The 20,113-nt window shown below is 36.6% G+C and overlaps 1 long non-coding RNA gene across 3 annotated transcripts in view; it reads right to left on the bottom strand.

Moving 5' to 3' along the window:
• Window positions 1-20,113, bottom strand: part of LOC149214889 (uncharacterized) — a 37,228-nt gene that overhangs the window by 1,461 nt on the left and 15,654 nt on the right. The window lies entirely within an intron of this gene.

Raw genomic sequence — 20,113 nt, 5'->3', positions numbered from 1 at the left:
CACTACGGTGTTTGTTTAGTTTACGTTGTAAATACGTTGAGTTTACAACGGTCACCAACTCTATTAACTTAATTTAAAGTTTTTCCAGGCCCGCTTTTTTCCGCCATTAAATCTATATTTAAATCTATCAAAAATTGTGAAGCAAGACATTAATGTTTCTTAATTAAAAAATTCAAACTAAACCTTTCGCTGTTGATTTTAAATTTAACACTAACGGGAAAAAATTATAAGAGGCTAATCATTACAATGATTTTATAATAATTGGCCTAATTTGTAAAGTTTTGATTTGCATATTTGACATGTATTATAGTTCAAATATGTTTGGTGAACAATTCTATAATACTTTTAAATTGGTGATATTTTTTTTCCTATACTTATTTCTTAGGAGGTTTACATTATTTTTTATTAGGTTTAAAAATTATATATATATTTATCTATATATATATATATATATCTTTAAAAAATATTTTTGATAAATTTAATAAAAAAAATGGTAATGTAGTTTAAAGTATTTTGGATAAGTTTTAACTAAAATGAAAAAAAAGCAGTGTATTCGTCAAAGACAAGAGAATCTCTTGCACCTCTTTAAGGTAGCTCCTAAGAAATTCTAAAGGTAGATTCTGACTAGGAAGACTAAAGATAATAATAAAATTGTTTTTCACAATTGGAATTCCTATCTTAAAAAGCTTTATGAATCTTCAAATGTCATGGATAATTTGGAAACCTTGCTCACAACGAAAGAAGTTTTCTCTTTAGAAGACATTAGGTTTGGGGTTAATCGCCTAGCTAATGGGAAAGCGAAGGACATTGAAGGTTACCAGGTGAAAATCTTAAAAATTGGAGGTCTTGTCCTCATCCCCCACATCCACAAGCTTTCAATCAATCAGTCAAGCAAGGGTTCCCTAAACCTTGGACTAAGAGCCTCATTATCCATATTTTTAAAAGTGGGGATACAAATAACCCCTCTAATTATCGGACAATTATGATCAGCCCTCTCTTAGCCAAGTTATATGGTAGTATTTTGGAAAAGAAGTTAACAATAGACCACCTCGTTACACTTAGTATTATTGCGGAGGAATGTCGTAATGATAAATCCAATTTATTTTGTTGCTTTGTGGACTTTAGAAAGGCTTTCGATACGGTTCCTAGATACAACCTTTGGAATAGATTAGAAGAGCTAAAGGTTCCTCTCGAGTTGAGCGCTGTCGCTATAAGGTTATACGAGAATGTAATTGCCAAGCTAAAGAGCAATGAGTGGTGGTCAAAAAATATTAAGTGTAACTTCGGAGTTAAACAAGGTTGCCCCCTCTCCCCTACCCTATTTGGCATTTACATCGATAAGCTCGAAGACTATTTAGAGGAAGAAGGATGTGATGGCACGATCTTAGTTGGGATAGTCGTCATTCTTCCTCTCTATGCTGACGATATTGTTCTTTTCGCAAGGTTCCCATCTGATCTTGATAAGCAACTCAAGCTTCTTAAGAATTTCTTCTCTACCATGGGTATCACTGTTAACACTGACAAAACAAAAGTTATGATTATCAAATCCTAGAAGGACACTTATGCTAATTTTATGTATGACAATAATAACTTGGAGGAAGTGTATTCTTACAAGTACCTAGGAATTGATATTCATCACAAGCTCAATTGGAACCATAGCATTGAGAAAAGGATTAATGGGGGGTGGAAAGCTTATTTTGGTCTTGAAAATAACTGTAAAACAACAAACCTCATAATGTGGGATAAAAAGAAGTTCCTCTTTGAAACTTTAGTCACTCGTGTTATCTTATATGGCTGTGAGGTTTGGGGTTGCAACATCTTTAGAGAATCATGGAGAAAGATTGAGCAAATCCAGAAGCATTTTATAACTTATAACCTGAAAATTAAAAGTAATACACCCTATCCTATTCTCCTTATAGAAGTAGGTCTTTCCCCTAATGAGAGCCTAGCTATGATTAGGTTTCTGCTGTACAAGCACAAACTCAATAACATAGACGATCATAGACTTCCTAAGCTAGCTTTAAATTCCAGCCAAAACCACCTAAGGCTCAATTGGGGGTGGCATAAAGACACAAGGGCCTGGTTAAATAATTGGGAGATCAACGAGAATGATGCAATGCAAAACATTAATAACATTAAAGATTATGAGAATAACTTCGACAAAATCACATAGAGAATAAAGATATCATTACTTCTAAGTTCAAAGAAAAAATGTGGTGTGAGAAAGATTTAGCGGCTAAAAGAAAATTAAGTTATTATAAGAAGGTCATCAACCCCACCCTAGAAGATCAAAAGTATCTCTCTATTTTAACTAGTTAAAAGAAGAAAATTAATATAGCAAAGATTAGAACGAATTCTCATGAGCTCCATAGTGAAACAGGTCGTTGAGCAGTTCCTAAAACACCATGGATTGAAAGAATTTGCCATATATGTGAGAATAGTAACATTGAGGATGAAAACCACTTCCTCATATAGTGCCCCACGTACAACCACATTAGATCTCGGTTTCACAATATTTGTTACAATACTGACCTTCTTAGCCTTTTATGATGTCAAAATTATAGTGAGCTCAGGAGGCTTCTCTCCAAGATTTTTGAGCATAGGAATAAAATCTTAAATCAAAATAAATAATTTGTTTCTTTAGGTCTGATAGACCAAGTTTGTTCTCAGCGGACGTTAACCATCATCATCATCATCAATAAAAATTGTAGTGTAATTTAGTTATTAGTATTAATTAAAAGATAAAATTTAGAATAAATATTTTTTAAATGATAATGAAAAAGTTTAAAGTGTGTGTATATATATGTATATTCAAAAATGTTCACTAAATAAGTTGGAGAATAAAAAAGAAAGATGAGGTTATATGGCTTAAATATGTTGCTTTAGAGAAGTACTTTTAACATTCAATGTAACAAAGAAATATGTGGTGGGTGAAAGACCTTGGTAGCCATTAGGCCCATGACACCTCTCCAATCTATCATGTGAGCTTGGAGTTGGCCATGGAGCCTATTCCTATTAGTGTTAAAGGGTTGGAAGTAAGGGGTAGTCAATCCAATGCATGTCATCCAATCTATCATGTGAACTTGGAGTTGGCCATGGAGCTTATTCCTATTAGTGTTAAAAGGTTGGAAGTAAGGGGTAGTAAATCCAGTGCATGTCGTCTTAAGGACTTGATCTCTAATTAATCATCAATGAATGTTCGATAGGAAGAGGGAAAATAATCTCTAGTCCTTATAAGCCAAGTGTGTCCAAAGAGAGTAAAGTGAATATATGAAGAGACCAAACATTTCCACCCATTGTAACACAAATTCCTCAATGTAAGTCCCATGAAATAGATGATCTTTATCTATGCAAACTTGTTGGGAGCAAACTCTAAGCTAGGTAAGAGGGACACTCAAGTTGCAAGGGAACTCGAACCTATCACACCTTAGGGGTAGAATCAACCCATCATTGTATTGGAAATACAAAATATGGGTAATGTTTATGTTTGGGAGAAATAAATTCTCTCGTTTAAAACCATGTCAACTAAATGCGGGCCTTGTATTTTTTAATATGAATGACTTTGTTTATTTTCCCTTGGAGAAATCAAGAGTGTCCACTAAAAGCTAACATATGTAAGAGCGATATATCACTATCACCATAGGAAAGATCATAGAAGTAGTGAATTGGGTGATGCTAAATTTTGTAACAATAATATCATGGGGCATTAATCTCTTGGCATGAAAATGTTCAAACAACATTGTGACAAACACTCCCACTATCTTGTTTCAATGTGCTCCCAAAAGATATATAGTTCTCAAACCTCAAACCCATATATGAGAGTAGGTGTGACCAATGATTGAAAGATGCATATCTACAATCAAATATCCTAAAGCTAATGCTAAAAACATTGATTTTCAAAATTTGTGATTAGTTCATATTCTTTCTAAAATCAAGTTAAAGCATGGTTTATAAAAAAATTAGTGTAGATCAAACTTAACTTAGGATCTATCATCCAAAGTGATCAAATCCCTTAAGGGGCAAATCTTTCTTCAATTTTTTGGAATCTAAAAATGATTTGCACCTTGAGTTTTGATCCCATTCTCTTAGGTCCTAAATTAAAATAAATTTACAATGGTATATTATTTGACCCAGGGGGTAGCTCAAAGGGTGATAGAAGTAATGAGAGATACAAGGTTCAAATATCCGCTTTTGACTTGGTTTACGAAGAGGAGGATAAGATGTAGACCCCATAAGTTTACTAGTAGTTACTTGTCATTCCTCTAGAATACAAAAAAAAAAAAAAACTCTTAAAAATTTTAAGAAAAAATTCTAAATTTTAATTTATAGAAAACCTTAAAATTATTTATAAATTGAAATACAAACATTTTTTTATTATATATATATAGAGATATATTTTATATATATTATATCATATGTCTCAACTTTTTTAATAAAAAATGAGTGACTAAAGAACTCTAAATTTACTTTATAGAAGCCCTAAAATTATTTATAAATTGAAATGCAAAAATTTTAATCTTTTTGTTTTTGCATGTCCCAACTTTTTTAATAAAAATTGAGTGACTAACTTATTAGTACTTGCATTGTTGCATATCCAAGATTTTCATGAATATGAATATGAATATTAATTTCTTCTATTGGAAAGTCTAAGACACTGAAAACCACCAATGTCACTCATATTCAGAGGTAATAAGGGAGGATATGAAGTGGGTTCCATACCTGTCACTCATATTCAAAGGTGATAAGGGAGGATAGATTTTATTTTCTGCATTCATTAGTCATGCGCACCAACAAATGACCACTTTTCCTACACTAGATTTTCAAGGACAAACAAATAGAGACTTACAACATATTTTTTTCCTCATTGGAAGATGTCAAATGAATGATTCGCAAAGTAAAGTTTTGTTTAGACACTTACAACATATTTGTTTTCTTCATTGGAATATGTCGTTCACAAACTAAAGTTGTGTTTGGATAGTGTGGACTCTCGATTGACTTGTGCAGAAGACTTCCTCGTGAGTGACTATGGCTCTAGAAACCAGGGAAAATTTTAAGAACCACCCTAAATTATATGTATAATAAATGGGCGAATCCCCATTATACATAGGCAAAATGGGAGGCAATTTTATCACTAATATAATATATATATATATATATATATATATATATATTGGCGAATCTCTCACCGGATTATATTATCTTGTAAAGTCAAGGCGAATCTTTCCCTAAATTATAAAATCTTGTAATATCTTAGAAAATCTTCACTGAATAATAAAACATTCTGAAGTCTTGGTGAATGTTTTGTTAAAGTATAAAACCATATATGATAATAATAAAACATATTCATTAAACTGTAATATACTAACATACATGTTTGGAGAAAAGAAACATAATTTTCACTTCCTACAAACAATGTTGCAAGTTTTAGTGGCCATGTTTGTCATGGTGGGAGAAATTAATGTTTTCTCTACCACTTTTGTCAAGCTACCACTTTTGCCAAGCTATCAAATTTCTTTCTTATTCCATAGACTCCAACGACGAGAATAAAAAGACAAACAAACAAACAAATTTCTTTCTTATTCCATAGACTCCAACGACGAGAATAAAAAGACAAACAAACAAAAACAAACAAAAAAAAACACATTCCATAGACTCCAACTGCGAAAGAAAAAAAAAACAAACAAAAAACAAACAAAAACAAAAACAAAAAAAAAAAAAAACAACAACAACAACAACAACACAAACAACAAACATTCCATAGACTCCAACTGTGAGATTAAAAAAAAAAAAAACATTCCATAGACTCCAACTGGACCAAAAAAGAAAAAGAAAAACATTCCATAGACTCCAACTGTGAAAAAAAAAAAATAAAAAAAATCAAGTTTGTTTACCCCGTTTACCCCAACACGCCAACAAGTAGCAAGCCCCAACTATATAATATAATGAAGTAGTAGGTATCCCAAAGGCATGAAGGGGATCTATTGAAAGAAGTGATCGTTGTCAGAAGCCTTCCAATCAATATATAAATGTATATTTATTATTATTTTAATTGGAAATCTTCAATTAAATAATAAAATTTTAATTACGTCTCTCCCAATCTAAATTTCTTATTAACATAATTCACTACCTTCATACCATTTTTAACAGCATTGTAACATGTGGATTAATTTCCTTTCTCGTGCACCATCTCCACCTTTTAGGACAATATGGTGCAGTGACCCAACCCCTACAGATCATTACAACAAACTAAGAATAGCAGAGAAGATGAAAGGTTGTACAAACCAACATATTTTTTAAATAACTAATCCAAGATCAATACCTATTGTGGCCAGCAACAGCCCCCCTTTTTATTTAGTTTTCTCACTAATACTAAATAAATGGGGACCCTTATCCAAAAATTTTAAAAAATAAATTAAGACTTGTATTCCCTTTTTGAATAAATCTTACTATCATAAACTTAGGAGAATACTAGAAAATCTAAAAAGACTTAAATTTTATGATAAGTTCGAACAAAACCATTCTCTCAATAAAAGTGTCGCATTGCAAAAAGGTAATAGATGCTTTCCTACAAACAGAGTCCTAAGATTGCAAAATCACGATGCGAGATTACATACTAAAGAAATTCATTCGCATCGCATTTTTCATGTGCTTCAAGTATCACTTAAAGTGAAAAACCTCAAACCGCCGATATGCGATGGCGCATCTTGAAAATCGCATTTCACAGAAAACATATGGTAATGGATGATTGCCACACGTAACAGATCAACGATATTGTGATTTGCGATATTGTGATCTACGATATTGCGAAGCAAATCGCAAAATCGCCTTATTGCAGATCTGCAGGGTTCGTCATTCGAAAAATATTTTCCATAAACCGATGCCCAGTTATGCGCGTTAATGTTAATTTAATGAGTTAGATGGAAATCATTAATGAAATATGGTTTTGATATGATCAAAGAGCCATTTCACATAAGGTGATATATTTTATATGATTTTGGCATTTAAAGCTTTTCCGTCACCTTTTTCTTATCATTACTCTTTCCTCATTTGCAAATTACAGGGGCAAAAAGCTGAGAAGTATACATAGCAGTGTTCAGAATGTTATGGGAAAGAAAGGAAAGGCTCCGAGTTCTGAAGACAAAGAAATGACACCCTTATACACAGACACCACCTATAACAGAGATGTCGGCATTACTACTTGGGAAGGCATGCACAGTCTACTCGAGGAAGAAAACCCTAGAGTAATGGAGGTTACAACTACTGTAGACTCACGCAGGTCGTCTGAGGCGTCAATTACAGAACTAGCATGTTCGTTCTTGCACCGGATAGCGGCGAAGCCCGAGATTCTTCCATACACAGACATGGTCAAATGGGTACTGGATAGTCCTGAGATAACAAACCGATAGTTTAAGACTCAAAGCTAAGAACTCATGGAGTCATTCTTTCCACAAAATTTAAGGTTTACATCCTCTAACAAAAAACGCGCAAGAGGCGAAAAATAGCACCAGGGAAGCCCGGATCAAGAAATAGAGGCAGTTTCCGATAGTTCCTAATCGCGCATTGCTAGGCAAAACCTCTTGAAAAGGAAAGCCTATAATCACTTAGTCGCCTGTAAGCCTGGAAAATTGTAGGAAAAAGTGCTAAAGGCGAAAGGCAAAACCCAAGCTCTAAAAACCAGTGGTATTTATCAGGGATATCTTCAAGTGGTATGTAAATTTCTACCAAATGTGCAGCATCTACAGACAAGCTGGAGACAAAAGGCTCAAGAAAGAGTAGAGTCCATCAAAAGGTTAACCAAGTTAAATTGGGATTCTTACTGGCAGTACTTGGTTAAACCACACAGTCAGTGCATGACTCTCAAATGTCTCACTAACTCTGTCGAGAAGATGGCGCCAGCACTTGTCGATTCTGTTTTCGCAGGACAGCTAAAGTCGAATGTCGGCTAGCCAACTCCCCTCAAGCTGATGCTGGATGCTTGCGACTACAAGGAACAGATACATAGATACTTATTTGTCAATTTTTTTTTTAGATTCAATTTTAGTTTGAGTTTTGCTTTATTTTTGCCTAAAATGAGGACGGTTATTTAAACCGCCTCCTATATTTTTGTAATAAACTATTTTTAGATTTATCTAGTAGTATTTAAACCCTTCTCATGCATCTATAGAAGGGTCCTGAAATTTGTCAAAAACTTGTCCTCAAAACATGCACTTTTGCACCCTCCGAGGAGGTTTTGATGAATGAATGGAACAAGAATTATTGACATCTGTGTTTAATATCTACTACTAAAATTGCATTATTGTACTCTTAATAGATGTTGAATTAAGAAGAGATAAATCATTATTGTTGGAGTTCATGAGTAGAACTTGTTATAAATGGTATTTTTATCTCTTAACAATTTCTGCTTATGTGTTAAGGTGATATTCATGTTTAGTTATTTATATGTGAATGCCTGAATGCTTGAGTTATCATTTGGCACTTTTGTACGATGATAGCCATTTATTTATGCTTAATATATGAGTGACTTATTATGCGATATGTTTTCATGACTGTTCGGCTAACTTTTTATATGAAACAGTTCATCTTTATTGAATTCTTTTCTTATAGCAATTGAATGATCTTTATTACCAATTGCTGTAGAAACTATTTTAGATCGCATAATTGAAAGATTAAATCCTGGGTTAGTTTTAGAATTATATATTTTTGTTCATTACAATACAATTGTATGTTGTTAAATTATATTTAGAATAAAAACATTTTACTTATAAATTATCAGGAAGGAAATATCAATTCTCAACACACACACACACACATAAATTGGGAAACTGGTCCTACATCCCCAGTCGAACCCACTATACCAAACGGAAAAGGAGCTGGTAACCAAGGTCTTGACCGGGTGGGTATCCCCCTTGTTGTAGACCCAATTTTCGGGGCTTCAACAATACCTTAACTTTTTCATGAAGATATCATATTGAGAATGTTTGAAAAATGGTGGGAAATCTTGGCAGTGACTATCTCTCTTCTGCGAGGGTGATGCGGAAAGAGTTAAGATTCATTATTTTTAATTTTTTTCTTAAATCAGAAAAACCAATATTAATGGAGATATCGGTATTTTTTACTAAATTTTGTGAAATGACTAAATGTAGCTTTAACCATTTACCTTAAAAAAAAAATTACAATATAATTTCCTAAGTCTATTTAATATCTTCATTATCATAAAAACCAACCTATATCCATCTTAACTCCACATCTACCACTCTTAGAGGGATGAAATCTATATATCCCTCCCAGCACTTGCTAGACCCGGAATTAAGATGGATCTAAGCTGATAGAATTTCCCCCTTAAATAGTCTATGCTCACATGAATACCATGGTATTACCATGGGTCAATACCATGGGCTATCATAAACCTAGAGCTTAAAAACTACTATTAGCAATTTATAAAAAATAATAATTGAATTTTTTTTTAACCAAGTTAAAATGTTTAAGTGACATTAAATTACAAGATCCATTTTTACTCTTGATCTACCAAGCCCCGAGAGGGATCAAATATTTTTTCACTCTATGTTAGTTTGCATATCACTATATTTGATCCAGAGTAAAGATGGCTCTATGCTAGTTTAATTCGCCCCTTTAAATAGGTTGCATTTCATGTGAATACCATGGGTCAATACCATGTATCATCTTTATTTTTATTAATACTAATATTAGGGTTAATAATGTTTTTTGCATGGTACTAATAATAATTTGGCCTATAGGCTTCACCTAAATATAACACATTTTTTGAGTGTTCGTAAATATAAGGTGGCTTATGGAGTAAATATAAAAAATGTTTTATTTATTTACCATACCTCTCGTTTATTTATATTTTTATTAATTTACCATACATTGTTTATAAATATGGTATTTGGCCCATAGGATTCAATTAAATAAAACCTATTTTTTGAGCCTTCTTAAATAGAAAGAGGGTTATGGACCAAATATAGAAAGAGATTTGATTTATTTATCATACCTATAGTTTATTTATATTTTTATTTATTTACCATACCTTTGAAGTATAAAAGAAGATTTTATTTATTTACCATACCTCCACTTTATTTATATTTTTATTTATTTACACGCTTGTGTGTTCATAAATATAAGGTGACATATGGAGTAAATATAAAAAAAATGTTTTATTTATTTACCATACCTCTCGTTTATTTATATTTTTATTATTTTACCATACATTTTTTTATAAATATGGTATTTGGCCCATAGGATTCAATTAAATAAAACCTTTTTTTTTAGCCTTCTTAAATAGAAAGAGGGTTATGGACTAAATTTAGAAATAGGTTTTATTTATTTACCATACCTCCACTTTATTTATTTTATTTATTTATTTACATGCTTGCGTGTTCATAAATATAAGGTACATATGGAGTAAATATAAAAAAATGTTTTATTTATTTACCATACCTCTCGTTTATTTATATTTTTATTAATTTACCATACCTCTTTTATAAATATGGTATTTGGCCCATAAGATTCACTTAAATGGAACCTTATTTTTGAGCCTTCTTAAATAGAAAGAAGGTTATGGACTAGATATAAAAAGAAGTTTTATTTATTTACCATACCTCTAGTTTATTTGTATTTTTTTTGTATTTTTATTTATTTACCATACATTTGGAGTAAGTATAAAAACAACTTTTATTTATTTACCATACTTCCATTGTATTTATATTTTTATTTATAACTATCATAAGTACATTTTCTTGAAAATGAGGGCCAATGGAAGATTGTAACTCCTAATTTCAAGGGCTAAATTTACTTTTTTTACCCTCTCCTTTAAAATAAGGTGGGCTAACCTCCATACCTAATTTTTTATAAAATAAATTTGAGGCGATTTGTAACAATGTATTATGATACAAAATATTCGCCCAAAAAAAATATACAACCCCTTAATTTAGCCCAAGGGCGAAAATTCGGCCCTAAAAGTTTCCATGCTAGAAACCTTAGTGACCCTCCTAGAGATTGCCTTGACCCTCTAGTTGATCAAGGGAAAACCCTACCATAATGCTCATATTAAGACTATGAATGGAGGGATTCTAAAGTTTTTGCAGTCAAGTTTTATTTATTTGTTCTTCAGCTACATTTTTTATTCGAGTTTATGCTTATTGTGCACCAAATGTGATTTTGAGCATTTTGGGCTTTTATTTTCTCTCTTGTAAATGCGTCAATGTTCCGTCAGTGGTAAATTTGTTTTTTTGTGTTCTCTACACTTTGGAAAGTGTCTGCTTATGGGCGTCATGTGTTAAAATTAACAACTAGGGCCAAACTCCATGTGGGTCATATTATTTATGGCAGCTGATATTTTTATTGGATCCCTCTCATTGAGAGGTGTAGGATTGATCTAAAGATCATCCGATTCCGATAAGTATTTATGAAGTTATGAATTTATTTATGTTATGGACAAATTGTTAAGTCAACCAGCAACTTATGTAAGCTCAGAAGCCCAACAGTCATGTCTATTCAACCTCTACATTTTAGTATAAATAGAAGAGGACTCCAAGTCATTTCTACACACACTTGGATCTCTTCCTCTCTCTACTTGTCTTTGGATTTTAGTAGGAGGACAGATCCTAAGGAAAAGTCGAAAAAGCCGGAAAAGCCGGAACTGCCGGAAAAGCCGGAAAAGATAGAACTGCCATAAAATCCGGAAAAACTGTAAAAGTCAGAACTGCCGAAAAAGCCAGAACAGCCGGAAAGGCTGGGATTGTCGGAAAAGCTAGAACTGCCGGAAAAGCCAGAAACACCGAAAAAGCTGAAAATACTAGAAATTTTGGAAATATAGGAAATGTCGAAACTGTCGGAAAAGCTGGAACTACCAAGAACTCCTGAAATAGCCAGAGCATCTGTCTCTGAAGGAAGGAAACATGATGTATGAGATCATCAGTAGCATAATAAGCAGCATGATGATATGAGAATGGGAAATATAATGATGCATGATGATATGAGCATGGGCAGCATAATGATGAATGAGATCATGAGCATGGGTAGCTTGATGATGAATAAGACCATGGGAGATGCAGCATGATGAGCAACATGAAGATGAGAGCAGCTCAGTCATCAAGGTTCAACACATGTGACAGTACAACAAGGTGTCACACGGTAATGTGCAGCAAATAGACGAGATGCAACACTACGATAGGTGAACGAGTCACCTTAGAGAATCAATTGAAGCAATATGTCTTCAACTGATCTCATGCTGATATCAAAAGTCAAAGTGATTGACTTCTATTGTAAATGTACTCTCTCTCTCACTTTCTCTGCTGAACTTTGAAAAACATAAAATAAGAATTGATCAAGGGTTTCCCCACATTGGGGTTTGTCCCTGGCTAGCGCCACATCTTGTGTCCTCTTGTCTTTTCTTGTCTTCTGCGATTTATATTTATGTTCTATCTACAGTTTACTTTAATGTTGATGTGATTGCTAATCTGGAAAAGATATTGGAAAATTAAATAAATTGCTCTAGCATAGAACATACCTAAAATTAACATGGTATCAGAGGTGAGGTGAAGACAATGCCCAAGCAAGAGTGAAAGAGCAATCACCAAAGACAATAGGGACAAGACAAAAGGATCAATGGGCTCCACATCTCTCTTCTAAGTTCACAAAGGGTGAATTCGAAGGAGAACATATTATCAAAATCGCATAGCGAAAGTTTCTAATGGCCCATCTAAAGATCACCTCATTGGGAAGTTCGGATCTAAGGGTGGAAGGAAAGGCGGATGCCTAGGTTGCAATAAGTTCGGCCATTATGCGAAGGAATGTCTAAAGGTAATGCAGGTCATCAAGGAAATGGTAGATTCTTCAAAGAAAGAAAGGAACCCCGAATCACTTTTATGTACCTAATCGCAAGAAGAACCTAGTGTCCATCTCGGAAATGGAAGTCAAAGGTTTCAGGGTGGCACTCATCGATGGAAAGGTACGTGTTTGGAAATAGAATTTTCAAAGATGTTTTTGAGTTCAGGGTTGTATCGAATTGCAGGAAGTCCACTGGGGACCATGTCCATTGTCACGTAGCACCAAAGGTCTATGATTCAGATGGTGACAAGGATTCCTGAATTCAAAAGGAGCATGTAAGTACATGTCTGAGATGTATCAAAGGAAAAACTTACAAGGGGACCATTCCCCTCATGTAGCAGGTCCACAGGTCTGAAACCTAGGACAAACTTTAGGACAAATATAACTATCATGCATGGAAGATGTCTCTAGATTTGCAGAGCTCAGGGGAAGACAAATCCCAAGGAAGAGTGAAGAAAGCAATCACTAATGGAAGTTGTTGGACAAGAAGTTGAAATAAGTCATGATGTCACTTTCGATTAAGTTCCCTTGGGAAAGTCTGAGATCTTCCTATCCCTAAGAAGGACAATGATGATGATGTAGGAAAGCAAGATGAATCTTTGACAGCTGATCTGATGCCCGATGTTGAAGGCCCGATGGATCCCATTGATCCACCTCCTAGTGAGCCCTCTACTTCAAGAAAAAGACCTTTGTGGCTCAAAGATACCCTTGAAGATGCCAACAGACATGCTGCACCAAGGGGGACATTACGTGAAAGCAAGAAGCCAAATATAACTATCATGCATGGAAGATGTCTCTAGATTTGCAGAGCTCAGGGGAAGACAAAGCCCAAGGAAGAGTGAAGAAAGCAATCACTAATGGAAGTTGTTGGACAAGAAGTTGAAATAAGTCATGATGTCACTTTCGATTAAGTTCCCTTGGGAAAGTCTGAGATCTTCCTATCCCTAAGAAGGACAATGATGATGATGTAGGAAAGCAAGATGAATCTTTGACAGTTGATCTGATGCTCGATGTTGAAGGCCCGATGGATCCCATTGATCCACCTCCTAGTGAGCCCTCTACTTCAAGAAAAAGACCTTTGTGGCTCAAAGATACCCTTGAAGATGCCAACAGACATGTTGCACCAAGGGGGACATTTCGTGAAAGCAAGAAGCCAAATAGGTACCAAGGGTACTTAGCTTCCATGAGTACCATAGTACAATCTGAGCCATGTACATTTCAAGAAGCCATCAAGCACCAATTTTGGAAGGATGCGATGAATGAGGAATATGAGTCGATCATGAAGAATGACGTCTAGGATGTGGTTCCTAGACCCAAGGACAAGTCAGTGGTCACTTCAAAATGGTTTTACAAAATCAAACATGGATCTGATGGGAGTGCTGAAAAGTTCAAGGCCAAGTTCGTTGCTTGAAGCTTCTCTCAAAAGGAAGGAGTGGACTATGATGAAATATTTGCACCGGCTGCCTGATATACCACTATCTGTTCGATCATAGCCCTTGATGCCTCTCAAGGATGGAGCCTACACCAAATGGATGTCAAAACTACTTTCTTTCATGGCTCACTTAAGGAGGAAGTCTATGTAGAACAACCCAAGGGGTTCGAAGTTGAAGATCATAAGACATAAGAATGCAAGTTGAAAAAATCCCTCTATGGCTTGAAGCAAGCCCTCAGGGCTTGGTGTGAGAAGATAGATAGCTATCTTATGAAGTTGGGTTTTATAAGGAGTGAAGTTGACCCGAACCTATGTTTCAAGGAAGAAAAGGACAGGGCTCTCATTCTGGTCCTTTATGTGGATAATCTCTTTCTGACAGGTGATGACCCTCTCATTCATCAATGCAAGAGGGAGTTGGCTTCCGAAGTCAAGATGGACCTAGGACTGATACACTACTTCCTAGGGCTAGAAAACTGGCAAAAGTCAAGTGAGATTTTCCTTTCTCATGGAAAATACATTGTGAAGCTACTTGAGAGATATGGGATGGTGGATTGCAAGTTCATGTCTACCCCAATGGAACTCAACTTCAAGAAGCTATGTGGAAGTGTTGTTTGGCACAGATTAGCAAACCCTTCCAAGTATTGACAACTTGTGGGAGCCCTGATGTTCTTGGTAAACTCTCGTACTGACATATGCTTCGTTGTGAACACGTTGAGTCAATTTATGGTTGAGCCTCATCACATTCATTAGATTGCTGCTAAGAATCTCTTGAGATATCTCTGGGGCACAATCCACTATGGACTTAGATACACTGGCAGGAATTTGAAGCTACATGGATATACTGATGTTGATTGGGCGGGCAGTGTGGTGGATCGTAAGAGCACGTCTGGGTGTTGCTTCTCTTTGGGGTCTACTTCAGTATCTTGGATGAGAAAGTTGCAGAAATCGGTTGCTTTAAGCACCGCCTTTACTACTAGTATGGCATGTTGTGAAGTTGTTTGGTTGAGAAAGCTCTTCAGTGAGCTATTTGAGCACGTGTTGGATACCACCGTGATCTTCTGCGACAACCATAGTGGGATTTTCCTTTCAGAGAATCCCGTGTTTCACGACCGCTCAAGCACATTGATATCAGGTACCACTTTATTCAGGATATGGCACAACAGGGAGCAATAAGGCTCCAACACATCAGGACGAATGAGTAGGTCACATATATTCTCATGAAGCCCTTGGGCAAGGTCAAATTCTTAACCTTCCGAAAGAGACTTGGAGTCATGGAAAAACCCTCTTATGAGGGTCTCACATGAGTTGGACACTGAGCTCTAGGAGCTCCTAGGGGCTTGGGGTACTTCTTGGAGCTATGAGCAACCATAGGGTGAGTGGTTCACCTTCCCCTAGTAGTGCGCTATGTACAGGGTGAGTGGTTCACCTTCCCCTATGATTGACATATGCATAAGATGAGTGGTTCACCTTCTCCTATGGCATATGAGCAGGATGGGTGGTTCACCTTCTCCCGCTGATGCCCTAGCATACATCCTACCCATGGAGTCTGAGACTCATGGGAAGTACCTCTCATCTGGCCAATGAGTTGGGAAAAGTGGTTAGGGACCATAGCACTACCAATGGATAGATCGTACACTGTTGTACTCCCTATGACTAGGATGCATGGTGTTCAACAACTTGATCTGGGATCAAGGACTGACTTTTGTCAGTGGAGAGTGGTAAGGTCTTGTGACTCACTCTTGATCACTTCTTCATTATTACTTCATGGTTCAGTAGAGAAGAGCAAAGCAAAGCAGAGCAGTGATGACAAAGATGCAACATGATGACAGGATGGCATGATGATGACAAATGGATTGGCAGGTGGAATTCTCCCTAGTTGAGAGGGAGTGTTAAAATTGGCAACTAGGGCCAAATTCCACCTTGGGACAGCTCATATGATGGAGATGATTATTGCATTGGATTCCTCTTTTCGAGAGGTCCAAGTTTGATATAAAGATCATCCCATTTGGACAAGTAGGCCTAAGCTTAATATAGGCTCAAGAAGCCCAATAGATGTGTCTCTTAACCCACATCAAAGTGTATAAATAGAAGAGACCTCGCTCCTCATTTGGACATCATTCACTCAACAATTCTTCTCTCTCTTCAACGGATTGGTTTGTATAGCTTGGGGATATTCTATCTCTCTCACACGTGCGGCTAGGAGGACTGTTTTTCTAGGATAAAACAGAACTGAATTTTTCAGACTATTGACCAGCGTTGACCCTTGTTGATTTGACCAAATTTTGAATGCGTTTTGGAGGAAGAATTTTGCTCTCTTGAGGCTGCATTAATTGTCATATAAATCGAGGTGTTTGGGACTGTTTGACTAGTGTTGACCATAGTGTTATAGACATTTTTGTGCCTCGCATCATGGAGCATGGAATGTCAATAATTACAGGGATCCTCAGTCCCTAAACATGTTGTTCTTACCCCTAAAAGAACAAGGTCATCAAACAACAGCACTTCCAATCAGTTCTCCACCTGAAAACACTTCAAAACAGGCTTATTTTGGATCATGTCAGCTGCTTAACTGAGCTTCTGTGCTGGAATGCAACTGTCCCACTCTGTACCTGCGCTGGAAGTCAAGATTAATGAAGGCTACCTGCGCTGGGCGAGATTGGCCAAGTGGCACAGTCATCCTGCAAGGTGTCAACTGCCCAGGAAGCTTCCAAACTGACACTTGGGTCATGAGATTCGCCCTGTGATGAGTAAGAGGTACTTGATCACCATGTGTAAGCAAGGATCTCCAAGTGGACACAGGAACTGAAGATGGAGAGGACACTAGTCAGCTATATGCCAGCCTCCAGCTGACTCATCCTTTCTTCTTCTCTCCTATATATAGAGCTCTTCTATGAGGTCTAAGGAGGCTGGAATTTTGTATAAGCAAGGAGGTGCTGTTGGTATACCGCCAGGATTATTGGGTGATTGTTTTACTAGAGGTGAAGAGGAGAGTTCTTGCTGCCGAGGAGGTGCTGCTGGATTGGATCCAACATCATTGGTTGTAACTTCCTCTGGAACCCTGTTACTTTCTATCAATAAAGTTTGCATGTTCTCCTATATACTTGTTTTACATAGATGCTTTGTGTTTACATGTATATTTGATGCACCCTAATCCATGCTTCAGTTATGAGTACATGTATCTTGTAGTTCGCTCTCTTGTTTTGTGCAGGATCTGTATGTAGCTGGATCGGCTAGGAGAGCAAAGAGCTGGGAGCAGGATACAAAGAGAGAAGGACAAGGATCGACTAAGCGCAAGACACCAGGTTGGTTGACCTTCTTACTATTCTCTCTGTATTTTCATAAAGTGGAACATGAAAACTTTATCATTCAATTGTTGCTAAAGACTGTCACCTTTAGAAGGGTTAGTGTCATCCGCATCGGATACTTTTCCCCACAACAAACTGGCGACTCCGCTGGGGAGCCTAGTATCTTGTTGGTGTTTGTAGTATTTTGCTATTCATTTCTTGAAGAAAAGAGTACCAAATCGAAAAGCTTTTGACTATATCAAAAGCGAAGTAGAGGGACTGCTACTCTTGCTCATTTGCTGAGCAAATTCAAGATTTGAAGAGCTTATCTACAAAAGACTCTTTACTCTTTGTGATAGATCTTCATCCTCTTGATCATACCTTAGCCTGTACTTGACCTATAGCTTTTTATTTCATCAAAAACAGTGCATTTTTGAGCTTTTTATGACCCGGAAAACTTTGTAGACGAAACTCTCGTGAGTCAGTGCAGGCTGTCCACAGGCAGTCTGCATTACAGCGCAGGTGCTCCCTTCGGGAACTGTGCTGAGAGTCAAACTGGCAGACTAGAACCTGCGCTGGTCCAGTTAGCCATTGTCTTGTTCAGCTTTCCTTTTGTGTCTTGGCCCTGTTTTCACTGATTTTTTGCTGATTGCTTGCTGGTCATTGTACTCGCTGTACACCACTTTTCCTTGACATTATTCCGCCTCAGTTGTGTGATGAAACTGTGATTGTTCTTTCAGTATTTCTTGTTTCGGTTACAGTTTCCCATTGTGAAAAGCAAACCAGTATAGCTGTGGCCTCTTAGATCTTGAACTGTAAAAGTGTCGTCGTGATCTTAAGAGCTAGTTTTATTACTGTTCATGGCTGTTTGAGTTTGTTTGTTTTTCATTTTATGGTTTGAATTCATACATTTTTAGTGTCGAAACAAGTACCTGTAAGGCGTCTTTTGATTTTAGACAAAACTTGTTTGTTTACGCTTCAAATTGAATTCGAAAATTATACGACAGTTTCCTTTTGTCTACATCAACATTAAGGGAAAAGAAAAGAAATACATGCATCTTGCATTTGCATTTTTGATAAGTTTGTGTGTCTGATCTAGGAGAAAGTGCATTAGTTTGTGCTTTATGCTCTGTGTGGAAAGATATTGTTTTTCTCTCCCCTCAGTAGCTAGGATTTTCAAAGCTAAAAAGATTGTAAAGCTTGCTTATCATTTTAGCTGCATTTAGGAATTTGTACCAATACATCTCGTGGTGATCCTGAAAGACAAACTGTTAAGCAAGATCAACATTAAAATAAACTCAATTTACATAACAACGCTTTGTAACATAACGCAAACATCTAGAGGTCTAGGTAGAGACGTGTTCCGGCGTCGTTAAACGTAGTGACTGTCGATCTCTACGAAGGTGGGTGATTCCTCCTGAGAGTCGGTGGCACTAATACGGACTTGTGCTCCCACGTACCGTCGCGTATATATTGGGAGACCCCTATAGGCATTTATCCTTTATCCTTAGGAAACCGTGTCGGCCGCCCTACTGATCGCGATGCAGTGAACACAGCATTCACGAAGATCGACCACCCGTACCGTAAAACGTATTCTGTGGTTTCGCGAAAGGTTTGGCACACCCTCTGCCTAGATCTCCAGAGCAGTTTCTTTTGGTCTTTTTCAAACTCTATAACTGAAAAAGTCCAACCGAGCATTTGTCACTTCGGGCTCGTTAATACATCGAAGGCGACTAGAGTCATCTTTAGCTTTTTCTCGACTCTTAAAACATGAAAAAGCAAGTTTGTGTCTAAAAGCGTCGTTAATAAAATTTATTTTAAGCGGAATAATCATCACCCTTCCCGCGTTGATCTTTGAAGTTAGTCCACCACGAGTGGAAGTTCCTGTAGAATCTCTAAGAAATCTTTTGGATAGACTAGATATGTCTGAACAACCGTCGACATCTAGGATTGTGTCGTCCGACACAGCAGCAGCAGAGGCTTCTACTGCTACTCCAACGATGTTCGCTGGTATACCATCTGTCCCGGCAAGTTGTCAACAACAAGCCGGAGTCCCATCAGGGACGATGACATGGTTAGTTCCTATTTCTTCGTCCGGATTATCATCTGGTATTTCTTATGTTGAAACTCGCCGAATTGATCCATTTGGAGGTCAACCTGGGCAATCGATCCCCTTGAGTTCCGGATTGATACCATATGGGGGGCAGTATGCCTTTTCATTACCTCCTCCGGGAGGATGCCCATCCGTGAGTTCACAACAAAGTTCAGGTCAAACTGGAATTACATCCAACAGTTGGGTACCAATACTGCCTCCAACGGATTCGGAAGATTCCTAAACATTTTGTCAGCATGGATCATCGCCCTAATGGAAATACTGTAAACACAGTGGGCCCCGAGGACGGTTCTTATCTCGTGTCAACCTCGTTAAAAAATGAAACAAGGAGTCATGAGGATAGTTCTTTTACTATGTCAACCTCATTAAAAAATGAAACAAATCCCCTTTTCAAAATTCAAAGGTAAACCTTCATTCCAACCACCAAGTTGAATGCAA

This window comes from Pinus tabuliformis, chromosome 1_1, assembly GCF_031772625.1.
Source record: "Pinus tabuliformis cultivar Carrire ecotype Pingquan chromosome 1_1, CPIR1, whole genome shotgun sequence".
Classification (NCBI taxonomy): Eukaryota; Viridiplantae; Streptophyta; class Pinopsida; order Pinales; family Pinaceae; genus Pinus; species Pinus tabuliformis.
Note: the sequence above shows the minus strand (reverse complement) of the source record. Positions and strands in the feature narration are given on the sequence as shown.